Raw genomic sequence first — 15,892 nt, 5'->3', positions numbered from 1 at the left:
CAAACAACTTGATTAATATGTAATCAGAGGATCTGAATAGTGATTTCTCAAAATAAGACATACAGATGGCCAAAGACACATGAAAAGATGTTCATCAGCTCTATTAGGGAAATGCAGAACAATGAGATATCATTTCACCCCTATGAAAATAGCTGTTATCCGAAAGGTGAGGAAAAAGTGTTGGAGAGGATGTGGAGAGAAGGAATTCTTGTACATTGTTGGCAGGAATGTTGGTGGTATAGTTATTATGGAAAACAATATAAAGATTTCTCAAAAAATTAAAACATCATTAATATGGTTACCCTAGTTCCGAATATTTACCCAAAAATACTAATATGAAAAGATGTAAGCTTCAGCACATTTACTGCAGTACTATTTACAATAGTGAGGAGCAGGAAATAATCTAAGAGAACATCCCAAAATAACTGAAAATGTGGTATATATACACAACAGGATAATACTCAGTTCTTAAGAAAAAATGAATTCCTACCATTTGCAACAATATGGAAGATACTATGCTGAATGAAGCAACTCAGACAGAAGGCAAATATTGAACAATTTTACTCTATGTGTTATATAGAGAAAACACCAAAAAAGAACTAAATAAAACAAAAAATAACTTTTGAATAAGATCAATTAATAGTTACAAAATGGAAAAGGGTGAAAGGGAGTGAGTAAATTAGGTAAAAGGGGTCAATTGTGTTATAAAAATATAACTGGAATTTTAATGTTGAACTTAACATAATACATGATTTTTTAAAAAGATTTATTTATGTATGCATACAAGAGCTGGGTACAAGCCAGAGGTGCAGGGGGTGAGAGGATTCACCAGAGACAGAGTGGGTAGCAGAACAGGCAGATCTACTGAAATACACTGTTGAGGGGAGCAGTGGGCAAGACAGGAGAGGTCTGCTGCGCCAGATGGGTTACTCCCTGGTAAGCCAGGGATTGATCTCGTGCTGCAGAGGCTGTGGATTGCTTCATAGTGCGGTGCTTAACATCTTGTGTCACCAGGGAGGCCCCATAATACATGATTTTTAATGATGTATTGAAACTTAGATAATGTTAAAATATAATGTTACTTCAATGAAAATAAAATCAATCATCCCAATATAGAAAGCACAAGGGTAGGAGAAAAATACAAACTTTAAATTATTATTCTTCCCTTTAATGCTCTAAACAAACATATTTTTAATTCCCAAATTAAATATCATTTAAGGATATAATTTAAAATGTAATACTGGGGCCTCCCTGGTGGCTCAAGGGGTTAAGCACTGCACTATGAAGCAATATACAGCAGCATAAGTTCAATGCCCGGCCAGCCAGGGAGCAAACTACATGGTGCAGCAGACCTCTCCTGACTCGCCTGCTACTCCCTTCAGCAGTGTATTTCAGTCAGTCTACCTGTTCTGTTCCCACTCTTTCTCTGGTGGATCCTCTCACCCCCTGCATCTTTGGCCTGTGCCCCAGATTTATTTATTATTTATGCATACAAGAGCTGGGGTACAGGCCAGAGGTGTGTGGGGTGAGAGGGTTCACCAGAGACAGAGTGGGGAACAGAACAGGCAGACTGACTGAAATACACTGCTGAGGGGAGCAGCAGGTGAGACAGGAGAGGTCTGCTGTGCCATGTGGGCCGCTCCCTAGCCGGCCGGATTGAACTTGTGCTGCAGAGGCTGTGGATTGCTTCACAGTGTGGTGCTTAACTCCTTGAGCCACCAGGGAGTCCCTAAATATATAAATCTTAAAAGAAAATAAAATGTACTAATATAAATATTTCCATAGACTTGTCTCAATCCTTGTAGGTAAACATATTAATGTCCTCTCAAAGAAAAATAAAAATGTAATTCTTGATTTGGTTATGATCAAAGCCTCATTTAAATTAATTTCTTGTCTTTAGATATTGGAGATGAAACAAAGTTAATGACTACTTGCTCTACTGCAAAATTTCTTCAAATACAATAAAATAAAGAAATATTTACTATGCACCCTTATTTATTTGTTCTTTCAAGTCTTCACATCTTTTTAAAAAGGTTTTGTTTGTGCAGTCTTTTCAAAAGTTACATTGGTCTAGTTCAGTAGCTAACATTGTTAAGTAATAGATGAAGAAAATCACTACACTATTAAAGACTCATATTAATTTACAACTTTTATTATAGCTATGCATGCAATCTCACAAAATCAGGGCTTAAATAATATTTTCTTTCTTTTTCTATAATGGAAATTAATTTTTGGTTCTGTGCAGCTATTCTGTGTCTCTGATGGAAAAATTAAGTCTTCCTCATGCTTGAATAATTCCTCATACCCTCCCCACCCCAAGATGGTAATGCAATTCAGGAATATGATATAGCACCAAAGCACTGGGGTGGGGATTGGGAGGCTCTCTGTTAAGAGATCAACAGAGTCCACAGAGTTTATTTAACTCAACTTTAAGGACAAATCATCACTTTCTTCAGTTTCATTATAAAGAGAACATAATTAAATCATGTTTCTTAAGAGGTATTTTTACAGGGTCAGCACATGGAAAAAACTTCCTGACAAAGAGGTATCTCATCAGAAAAATTCATTATTAACCAATGAACAAAGCAAAGAAAAGAGAAAATTGAAGAATTAGTAATAAGGAAGAGGAAGCAAGAGCTAATTGAAATACTAAGCAAAGGTCAGTCATGGTAAATGATTGCAATTTTTCCAAATATTACTAAAACAAAATCTCTGTTTTTGCTGCACCAGGACACTTCTAATTAATTTTCAGGCTCGGAGGAGAACTTAGGTGAATGAGTTTTTTAATTCATAGTTTCATTCCACTGAATCAAGGTGTAGCTCATAGTTGGCGTCTAAGAAAATTCGAAATGGCAGGAGAAATAGGAAGGAAAATTTCTCCATTATTTTGAGAAAGAGCCTAAGGGTTTAATTCAGTGTCCTGCTTTTCAAAGGCAAGGGCACATATGAAAGACTGAAGAAAAAGCAAGTAAGTCCCATCTCTTACTGCCAATGTGGCAGTCTAATACTGCTGCTTTCCACCTAAATTCCTATCAGATTTCTAAGTATAAGGAACTTTGCTAGTTGAATTAAAATAGGTATCCTAAACTTACCTTCGTTATCTCATGAATCTAACACTTGAACAGTGAATACACTTGATTGTTCATAGATCTTTTGAAGAAAAGCTACTTTAGAAACATTTCACAATCTACAGAAAAACAGTGAAGAACACATTATCCATAGCTGAGGTGAATTAGGCATAATCTAAGACAAAGATATGAGTATCCATTGAGAGGAATTACTTTTAAGAGCACATTTTGATCTTTATTCACTCCTCATCATAAATAATTAAATTGAAAAATCAGTAAAATGACAGCTTCCACTTAGTTCATATTAATCACTACTATAGAGTACTAAAAAAGTGACATGTGGTTTTGAGATGATGACATGACTTCGCTTTATAAAAAGTTATAAGTAGTGCGGTTAATTTTTAAGTTTTCACGTAAGTATATGAAAGTAGAAAACACCATACTTCAAGTCACATTTTATCATCAGGTATAAATAAAATTAAATATATGTGTCTGTGTACATATATATTAGCAATATCAGAGAAACTTAAAATTACGAATGTTTTTTCACTACAATCACCCATTTAAAATGAAATTTTATGCACATATATATACATACACATACTTGTCAAAGCAGTTAAACACATAAATTAGTATAACAGGTATAATTTTTCTTGTTCTCTCTCATCAGAATCAACATATTTCGAAGTCATTTGTTACTTTGAAAGTGATCTCATGAATATAAATTTAAAACAAAAATACTTAAGGAAAGTTAAAAATAGAGAAGTAAATATAGTAATTAAGGCAGAAAATATTATTTGCTGTATAAAACAATTAATAAAACAATGTATTAATTTTTTTATTTATACAATAGCTGGGGTACAGGCCAGAGGCACAGGAGGGTGAGAGAATTCACCAGAGACAGAGTGGGGAACAGAACAGGCAGACAGACTGAAAGCACTGCTGAGAGGAGCAGTGGGCATGACAGGAAAGGTCTGTTGTGCCATGTGGGAATCTCCCTGGCTGGCCGGGGAATCGAACCCACACTGTAGAAGCTGCAGACAGCTTCCCAGTGCTGTGTTCAACCTGCTGCACTGCTGAGGAGGCCTGTATAAAACCTTATTTTTAATGAAGGATTAGAAAGACTAGAGGACATGGTGTAGCATTTTACTCATTATTGCCTAATAATCTGGTACTAATATATATATATATACACAAGAAAATCATCAAATATTTAATTGTAAATTTAAAAAAAAAGTAGTATCTCCTTTCATGGATGTGCCAAATTCTAATATCAATAAACTGGGGATGCAACATAGGCTGGGGGGGAGGTACCTCTTATGTTTTAGGGTGTGCTTGAACTCCTCATATTACTAAATCCTCATCTCACTTCAGCATTACAAAGTTATCTCAGAGTTGAACTTAAAAATTTGCAATATTCACAAGCAACTGGAGTGTATCTCATGCACGTTAAGGTTAGCAAGATGATTCAAATCTGTCATTCTCTCTTTAAATTAAAATACTACTTTAATTAACTTGAATATGACAACACTCAGAAACTCTACTATTTAACAATTAGTTATATAATTGGTGGATACATTTGAGAAAAACAAATTCAAAACAAACATATTTAGAAGTCACCCTTATCAAAAATAATACAACCAATTAAAAAGTGTGTAAAGTCTATTAAGACAGATTTCCAACATTTTGTATACTGTTGTGTGACAACACACTTAGGAGAATGAAATAGTTTAGAGAACACAGACTACTGAGGAGCAGCCAACTGTGATTTATGAAACGACCATCGGCAGCATTAATCCATAAGTACTTGTAATTGGTTTTGTGTGGACACCATTCAGTTATACTATACCCCGTTTTGACATTGTGATTGTCCCTGGCCCTCTTGGACATCCTTAATCTGATGTTATTTCTTAAAACTAGAGTACTAAATAGATTCAGGATAAAGATAAAAGCTAAGAAATCAAATAGTTTGACACAGAAATTGAGCAAGTTAGTGGAAAAGCTAGTACATTCTAGGTCATTATCTCATTGCTGAGAGAAAACAATATATTGTAGAAACATTCAGAATTGTGAAGACTGTGATTTTTTTCTAATCTATATATAATCTTCTGGCCCTTGAGAAAGATACTTTTCACCACCCCACCCCTGCCTAGGAATTATAACATTAAGAAACATAACATATAGATATTATGAATAGTGGCATACAGAATAGATGTTTGAAATTTTTTAATAAAGTAAAATGTATATAACACAAACTTTACCCCACCATGCCTAGGAATTATAACATTAAGAAACATAACATATAGATATGATGAATAGTGGCAAAATGAATAGATGTTTGAAATTTTTTAATAAAGTAAAATGTACATAACACAAACTACCATTTTAATATTTTTCAAGTGTACAGTTTAGCAGTTTTAAGTGCATCCATTTGCTACACCAACATCAGAAATTTTGTAAAAATACAGATATCTTGACTCCGCATTCAGAGTTTGACACTAGCCCATTGTTTAGAAGTGGTATTTGCCTTATCAAAAATTGTTCTACAAGTGACTCTGATGAACAACCATGGATTAAGTCACTAATTTGATTTAATTCCTTCATTTAACGCAGCCCCTCACTCACTTAATCTCTTGATTATTTATTGGAACACCTGTAATTTATCAAATTCTGCACTAAGTATAAAATACATTGCAGTGACAATTAGCACTATCCTTGTCATTTTATCTATCATTTATTAAGTGTGTATATATGGCAGACAATATTCTGAAGGAAACACACATGCATGTTTATTTTAGAAATTTGATTTAATGAGTCAATAAAAAAGAATTTTTAAAATATCTATTGTATTTGGTTCTTGAAATGATAGAATTTTAAAAAATGTTTATAATTATGGCACAAACTTTAAAAAGGTATTTATTATTTCACACATACTTAAAGTTTAATGCAGTGGCAAAAATGGAAATATCTAACCCTTTGTGCCAAAAGTCAATACTGTTGATAGAAGGAACCCTTGTGTATTTTTAAAGATGTCTTTTCTTTTCTTCTATTAATTATTTTTGGGTAAATATCAGTCCAGTGGAAAAAACTGATATCTTAACTTAAATATTACCTAAAGTAAAAAATAGACCTTAACTAATAAAAATAGGCCTTAACTAATAAAAAGAGCTGCACGTTTCCAAGAAGAAAAAGACCTTATGAGAGAGAAAGAAAGAGAGAGAGAGAGAACACCTTGTGCAAGTCTCCTCCAAGACCAAAGGTAAATGGAAAAGCTATTAAAACTAAAAAGTCCATAAACACTTAATTGAGCCTAGTACTTGAGCTAGAGGATGAAATACATATGCTTTTGACAATTATTTGTTCTTTGTAACTAAGATAACTTTATTATTCCATTTTAAAGAAAGTTAAGTAACTTTCCCAAGATTAAAGACATGCTGAATGATGCAAAACTTTCTTTCTCCATAATCAATGAATATTCTTCCCACCGCATTATAAGTATTATACAAGAAGACAATGATAATGGTCTATTAGTCTATAGAAGATGTGGCCAAATGACCATTATGCAAAATGAAAGGGACATAAAAAAGGAAAAGGAGAATGTACATAATACAGGGAATATTTCTTAAGGAATTATTAATCTAGGGGCTATATGATTCATAGCAAACTTCTGAAGGTTCAAAACATGAATTAAAGCAGATAGTGTCTATGCAACATTGTAAAGTCATAAAACAATAAGATTCAGAAAAAAGTTAGTAACTGAGTGTGACTACAACACAAAGTATATATAGGGAAGTAGGAGGTGGCTACAGAGATGTATAATTTAGAAGTATACATGATAGTGCTGGCAATTAAACACTACTGATATTTCTATTCATAAGGCAAACATGATCATATATGTATTTTAGAATGGTTGGAGCAAGAAAGACTGGAGATTGACAGGTCAATTTAAAGTATTTAAATAACATGTGACACAGAGAGGAAAGGAAGGATGTATAATAGTAAAGATGACAGCATAGGTAGAATAACAGTTCATGATTGAATGTGGAGGTGTTAGAAAAATTAGTCTAGAGTAAGTTCCAGAATTAGTTTGGGCAGTTGGACTGTTAGTGCTGACATTATCAGAACTGAATACACAGGTGAAAATAATGGTATGGTTATAAAAATGAAGAACAATTCAATCATATTGATTGCTTACAGTAAAGCTAGTTTCAAAAATGTCTCATGGAATGTTGGCGACATATAGTTGGAGCTCAGGGGAGGAATCTGAATCATATGTAAATTTGAGAATTATTGACACAGGAGATAACTGAAATCATGAAGGAAAATAAAATTAGCAAGGAAGAATGTCTGGAAAAGATGTGGACAAATGGCGGGTATTTGGAAAAAAAAGAAGTTAACTTATGACTTTAAAATTTTAAGAGTATGGGCCTCCCCCATGGCTTAGCAGGTTGAGTATCACCCTGTGAAGCAGTCCATGATGCTGTCTACAGCCTCTGCAGTGCGGGTTCAATTCCCCGCTGGTCAAGGTGATACCCACATGGCTTAGCAGACATTTCCAGTCTCTCCCACTGCTCCCCTCAGCAGTGTCTTTGGTCCATCTGCCTGTTCTGCTCCCCACTCTGTCTCTGGTAAATTCTTTCACCCTCCCATGATTCTGACCTGTACCTCACTTCTTGTATAAATAAATAAATCTTTAAAAAAATTAAGAGTAATCCCTTACACATCTAAGTATTCAAGATTTTAATAAATGAATTGAATTTGCAATTAATAAATATACATGTGTTTATTTTGTTAATTTTATATCATTCAATTCCCTTAAATAATCACAAGTAGGATCCCATGCTGATAAACAGTGATTTCCTTCTTAAGAGAGATAAATAGCTATATAAGTTCAGTAAAAGAAGTCAAAATTGTGGAGCTTTATAGTACAATAGACATGAATGAGGAAAACTAGATTCATAAAAATTAAATGCTTTAAATAAGGCCACGCTCCTAGTTAGTGTCACACATCAGACCTTACTCTATCTTCAAGATAATTTTATTATTAATATATTAATTCCTTAGAATCCAGAATATAGCTTAATTAATACAATAGGAAAAAGGTATCAAATATGACTATAGCACTGTAATTTTTCTTTCCAAAACTAATCATTTTTTTCTAACCTAATGTAGAGAATAATTGAGTTCCACCAGTAAATTAATCCTCTTAACTCGGTTTAATAAGTCTAAGAATAAAGACACAAAGAATGTATTTGTTGCACCAGGAAGGAAATGCATAATTGCTGAATAGGCAGTGTGTTTTGCCAATTATATAAACACCTATATCATGCAGGCAAAACAGATCTTTTTAAGGCATAACAAGAGTATGGATATGTGGTTTTCAGTACTCAGTCTAGAAAAGTGAGATTGCAACATTTGTAGGTTTTTTCCTGAGATTGTTTAGTTTTTCTAAAATATTATAAAGTTTCATATGCATTTAAAACATTTCATTTTAAAGTTATATATGAATGGATCAAGATCATGAAATTTAAACCACTTGATTTGTTGAGGGTATTCTTCATAGCATGCTCATATGATTTGGTTTTTGGTTGGAATACCTATGTTTTACCAAACAGAAAGGTGAGTATTAACCAGATCCTCCTAAGGAAGAAATGTTTAAGCATAGAACCACAAAGATGATTTTCAAATTTGGATAACATGGAAAGTAAATCATTATGTAAATGATCATTTCAATTATATATTCATGGTCAAGAAAAGTATAAGGATAAGGAATATGTCCTTCTCAACATCATCCACATTACCATGGAGTAGGAACTCTGAAATAAACAAGAGCTAAGAAGACAATTTACTTGTAAAATGTGTTCAAGTTTTAGTCTGGAGAATAGAAAGGAGGAGACTTGTCCATCTACACAGATGTGATTAATATTAAATGTTGAATTTGCCATCACAATCACATGATTTTAGGCACTTGGTTACAATTGGGTTATGATTGCAGATCAGAGCATCTGGGTCTATCTAAGTAGTTTTCTAAAACCATAAGATATAGATTATGTAGGAAAAGGTGAAAGCTCTCCTCCAATTATGCAAATGTCTCTTTTTTGTTTCTCCATTTCCTAATAAACTTGCCCTTTTAAAATGTAAACTAAAGAAAAGATGATGTGAGGTGCAGTGATATGAATCTGGGGAGATATGCGCCTATGTCTTTGAATCACAAGGTGCTGTAAACTAATGTTACCTCAATTAAAAAAAAAAGTATTTTCTGGCAATCCAACATTTGGATTGAAGAAAATCTAGTACCGGAACTATGAGCTATTTCAAACTACTTGAAACCTATGATATGCAAGTGAATGAATGAATAATAGGCAAAAATGAAATACTTGATAAACACTGTTTAGAGTACATGCTAAATTTATAATTTTCAATAACTAAGACATATATGAAAAATGGACATAGGCTTAAAAGTATACAAAATATCCAAAGCATACCATCCAGTGAAAACAGTTTTTGAAATATATTACTCTGGACTATAACAAGTGATCCATAGCAATGGTTTTTCTAATTCAGAGATGCTGAAATACCTGAATACCTACAATATTTGAACACACCTGAATAACAATTTACATAAAGGATGAAATTGATAAAATGAGTGGTTAATAAATTTTTCAGCTTCTGTTAGTCTGCACCAAGTCTTTTGAATATTGTTTCTAACTTTGCAACCAAATAAGACTGAAAGTGCAAAAGAGAACACATTATATTTACACTTAAACTCCATAAAATATCTGACATTCCCAGATTCATAACTATCTTTTAATTTTATAAGATAAACAATGAAAAGATCAGATGCACTAATGTGTGATGCTCTGAGAGATTTAAAGAATACTGCTATACTGTGTCTTTTTTCCTCTATACATTGTTTCAATTAAGGTTGGTTATTATTTTTTCTAATTATCATATGCTACAATCAGAAATTCTAGTACACATTTTCTACTAATAAATGCCCTCTTCACTAATGAGGAAAGGGTCATAAACTCATCTATATATAAGATATGAATTTCAACAGTTTTTTTTTTTAAACTGCAGACAACTTTATTAAGAAATAAGTAGAGAAACAAAAGAGATTATTAGCCTACAAATGTGTGTTACCTAAGCAACTAGGGGCTGCCTATTTATTTGCTTGTAACTTCACAGGGCATATATCAGTATGCTCTTTTGATATTTGTAGCATGGAAAGACAGTTTTAACACAATTATTCCTGACACCAAATTTAGACAGTAATGGGAGGTCACAGTGGAAAGATGAATTTCTGTGAGACTCCATTCACCCAGTTCCATTGCAAATTCTCATTCTCTCTTTATCTCTATTTCTCATACACACACACACACACACACACACAAACGCACGCACGCATACACTGTTTCTCACCAAATTTACCATTGTGATTTTATGCTAATTATCTGATCAATATCACAAAGCAGTTTCTCAATTGGTTTCAGGTATGCTGAACTTTTAATCCTTTAGCACTTGAGACAGAATTAAGACCTGAGGCAAATCTTCTGAAGGAGCTTTCCCAGGCTGTCTTCTCAGTTCCATACCATGAGCACATCTTCTTTCATGTACCACAGTAAACCATAAAAACATTTCCACTTTTCATTTCTGCGTCAAGAAAGCATTGGAGGGCCTCCCTGGTGGTGCAAGGGGTTAAGCACTGCACTATTAAGCAATCCACAGCCTCTGCAGCACAAGTTAGATCCCCAGCCCACCAGGGAACAACCTACATGGCACAGCAGACCTCTCCTGTCTCACCCGCTGCTCCCCTCAGCAGTGTATTTCACTCAGTCTGCCTGTTCTATTCCCCACTCTATCTCTGGTGGATCCTCTCACTTCCCACATCTCTGGCCTGTACCCCAGTTCTTGTATGCATAAATAAATAAATCTTTAAAAAAAAAGAAATCATTGGAGACACTGGAGAACCAAACTTAATTGTGGGACATATTTGTTTCAATATTTAGTTCTTATTTTACCCTAAATTGTGCATATCACATCAATAACATGAAAGATAATACAAGTTAGAGGTAATTATATGCATGTTTACTTTTTGATTATCACACGTTATAGAAATTAGATTCTAGAATGATTCATTTATCAGAGGCTTCCTTGGTAGTAACTTGAATGCCAGTTTTCTGGTGTGAAAAAAGTTAAATATTAGGCATTTGATCATTTTCATGATTTTCTTTTTATGATAATAAATTATAACATTCTAGAAGTTATAAAAAACAGAAAAAGTGGAGCAAAGTCTTTATGTATTCATTACTTCAGCATAATTATTTTTTATTTTACCTATCACTATTTCTTTTTTTAGAATATACTTATTTCCATAAAGTTTCAACCATTATGTGTGTGTATACATATATGGCTTTTGTTAAAATTGCATAGCTATCAAAGCGTTTTCTATGTTCCTATCATTTAATTGTCCCTACTAATGATTTTATAACAGTTCATCAAGTATTATATACCTTAGTATTATTGAAAAAATACATTTTAATCAATGTATTTCTACGTAGCATCAATTTTCCCAGTATATAACATCAACAGGAGTATTTAGATCTGTCTTAACAGCATAGCATATTCTTATATATAACTTAATGTATTGGCATAAAAACAGTTCTGGATGGGTTTTGTCAAAATATTTTCCAGGGCCTCTCCTGGTGGTGCAGCAGTTGAATGCTGGGCTGTGAAGCTGCCTGCAGCCTCTGCAGCGCTGGTTGGATCCCACTGGCGAGGGTCCCACATGGTGCGACAGACCTCTCCTGCCACCCACTGCTCCCTTCAGCAGTGTATTTCATCAGTCTGCCTGTTCTGTTCCCCACTCTGGCTCTGGTGAATTCTCTCACCCTCCTGTGCTTCTGACTGTACCCAGTGCTTGTATAAATAAATAAGTAAATAAATCTTAAAAAAAAAAAATTTCCAAAAGCTTGTGTTGAAGTTCATTGCCAATAGTAACATGAGCATAAAATTTTTATAGTATTCATGTCATCAGTGAGTCTTTGGTATGAACTCTTGAATAATGTTGTAGTTTTTGAAAAGTGGTAGTAAAAAAATATTTGATTTTCTGTCTATTCTCATACTCCATGTTGAGTTCTTGTATCAACCTTTCTCTCTGACTCCTCATCATAACAAGAGCAGCAAGAAAGTCTGGTCTTCTATGCCAACACTTTTATTTCCTTGTGATAAAATTATTTTTTTTTCCTTTTGGACTTGTATGAGATGCTAGACTAATGTCAGCTGGACATTGGGGACTGCTGAGCAGCAACAGGAGGCCACCAGGAAAACCCAGGCAGCACACACAGCGATGCCTGACTTTGCAATGGTAAGTTTCTTCTCCTCCAGGATTTGTCAATTTTGATTTTGCAGCTCAGTCAGCAATGTCATGTGCTGTTTGCCTCCTGTCTGAGTTACAAAATAAAGAGTCATTTTCTCTTCCAAGGTGACAAGTTTGAAAAAATAAGAATAAAAACCTCTATCTCCCATATCTATTACATTTTCTACCTGGATGACATAAACTTTTGAAGCATGTGAACCACAGAAACTCTGAAATAAAGGTTATGCTGTTGTGGCTATGCATCTTATAGCATAGCAGGAAGAGAACACCCCCCAAATATTATTAATCACCATCACTATCATATGAGTAAATTGGGCAGTAAGAAGAGAAAATATGCAGAATAAGAATAAATTTTTTGTGATTCTTGAAAATACTGAAATGTGAAGTCTAAAAAATAAGGTGACAATTCTAAATAGGAAAATGTTATCTATAGTCACTAATATAATCAACATATTTTAACTATTACTACCATAAGTTATATATATGCATTGTGGAAATAATCACAGATGGACAAAAACCTTAACACAATAAGAAAAATGTCAACAATATGCTTGCTGTTCAGAAAAAAAAAAAGCATTATATATGTGGGTATAATTCTTCAAATTTTGGACATATATAGAAAAATCAAACATGACAAAAATTGATCAAGTATAACATATTTTAAAGCTTTATTTTTTCCTTGAAAATATATAGTGAACATAGTTCATTCTCAACATATATTCCTTTATCTAATTATTAGCTGACAAATCTAATGTTTATAGTAAAAAAGTTATAAATAATAAAGTAAAGAAAACAATTAAATGGGAATAAAAGGAACACACCTCAACATAATAAAGGCTATATATGATAAACCCATATATGTTCATCATAATTAATGGTGAAAAACCCAAAGCTTTTCTTCTAGCATCATGTACAAAGCAGGAATACCCACTCTTAACACCATTATTCTGCACAGTATTGCATGTCCCATCTATAGCAATTAGGCAAGAGAATGATATAAGTGAAATCCAAAATGGGAAAGAAGAAGTAAAACTACCACCATTTGCAGTTGGCATGATAATATTATAAAACCCTAAAGAATCAATTTAAAAACTATTGAAAAGTATAAATCACTACAAAGAAGTGGCAGGCTGCAAAATAAATATATAAAACAGAGTAAACAATTGCAAAATTTGCATGGAACTACAAAAAGCCCCAAGTAGCTAAAGCAATCCAGAAAAAAAAAATAAATAGAAAAATAGAAGTATCACACTCCTGACTTCACAGTATGCTACAAAGCAATGCAATCAAAATAGTGTGGCATTGGAACAGAAATAGTAACTCAGACCAATGGAATAGAATAGAAAGCCCAGGGAATAATCCACACAAATATGGACAATTAATTAACCTTTGACAAAAGACTATACAATGGAGAAAGGAAAGGCTCTTTAATGAACGATGTTTGAAAACATGATTAGTCTCATGCATATCACCATTTTTAATATCTTATAACTTATTAACAAGCAAGATGATCTTAGAATTTGAAAACATTATCTCATTATTAATAAACAGGTTTCATATGTTTATTGAGTATCTCTGTTTTTTTAAATGAATTTCTTATATCATTAAGGGCTTCCTTCAAAGTAATGCCACCAATTCCCTATATTTCAAATATTGTAATTAGGAGTTCATGTCATATTAATATGGTTTTGTGAGTGTCATAATTTCTTCATGTCATATAATGCAGCAGAGTTTAATAAAATTATATTCTAAAAATGTGGACACATTTATATGGGTAGAAATTAAAAGTAATAACATAGCCATATAGTCTCATTGATAGAGTAAAATATTAATACTCACTAAGAATTTGTTTAAAGGTATGAATTTATTTGCTGCCTTAAATATATGGAAGTACAAGTAATATCATATCATGTATGTTCTAAAGAAGATGGGTTCCAATATTCTCTCTTAATTATCTTTGAATCTAATTTGATTTTAATTGCTACTCCAAAAATGTTTTTGTATTTCAGTAGGTAGTAATTACACCATGACTTTTCAGGAGGGACCAGGTTTCCATTTGCTGGTTCAGTTAAAATATGTGAAAGAGTATAACTGAACCAAAATCATGCTTCAAAGCAGAGAATTGGTTTTGATATTAAACATTGATGAGAACCATTCACATTTTAATGGCTAGCTAACTCAGGTCACAAAAGAGAGATAAGCTTTCTTGTTTTTAAATATTTCTGTTAAAGAAGTTATCAATATTTTATTTTTATTTTACTCAAGGATAGATTCCAAATTGTTGAAAAAAGTTGGAACTATGAAATTGTCTTGAGTGAGAAGAAATATTCCCCGTGGATGATAGAGAGGATCCAGCTAAGTCCACCTTCAAGATGGGGAAAAAAAGGTTTTATCTCTTAAGTAACAGTCTGAAGATGGAAAATAATGGGAAGGGAAGGAATACAGAAAGAGGAAAGGAAAAAGAGACAAATATACCATATAAATAATGTACACTTATACAAGGACATGGCTCTCGAGAGATCATGAAAGTACTGAGAAATAGTAGTATTTCACAAGCATAACATACATTTCTAATGTTTAACTGCTATAAGATCTAAGAACTTCTATCCATTTATTCTTCCTTTCTGTTTGACTCTCTGCTGTGGATAGCTCCAGGACAAGTGGGCTAATTTGACTGGTTCCTTTTGAGATTTCTTAGGATGGATTATTAAGTGTTGTATATTTCAGGAATGTTGCCAAAATCTTTCAGCTGATTCTTTGGTATGTAGAACACCTCATTCATAGTGTCACAAACAGATCTGCTCTCTAAAAAGACAACTAGCTATACATAAAGAGACAGATATTGTCAGATATTTCCTCTTTAGAATCATAGAGTAATAGAATTATGTGAGTCTTTAAATTTATCAAAATGATCATCTAAGGAAGCCTTCTGCAGGTAGTCTTTACTGAAGAAATGTCCCTGTTCTAAAATGGTGATGTGGTTCTTTGAAAAAATCAATAAAATAGACAAACCCGAGCCAGGCTCACAAAGGAAAAAAGGGAGAAAGCACAAATAAACAGGATCATCAATGAAAGAGGAGAAATCACAACGGACACAGCAGAAATCAAAAGAATAATCAGTAACTACTATGAACAGTTATATGGAAACAAGTTTAACAATCTAGAGGAGATGGACAAATTCCTACAACTCTACAATCACCCAAAGCTAGATAAAGAAGAAATAGAACACCTAAACAGACCAATTACAATTAGCGAAATTGAAATGGTAATCAAAAACCTCCCCAAAAACAAAAGCCCAGGACCTGATGGATTTACAAATGAATTCTACCAAACATTCAGAGACGAATTAGTGCCTATCCTTCACAAACTCTTCCAAAAAATTGAGAAGGAAGGGACAATACCAAACACGTTCTATGAAGCCAACATTACACTAATACCAAAACCG

Source organism: Talpa europaea (genome assembly GCF_964194135.1).
Source record: "Talpa europaea genome assembly, chromosome: 4".
Lineage (NCBI taxonomy): Eukaryota > Metazoa > Chordata > Mammalia > Eulipotyphla > Talpidae > Talpa > Talpa europaea.
The sequence above is the reverse complement of the archived record's forward strand: the minus strand, read 5'-3'. Positions refer to the sequence as shown.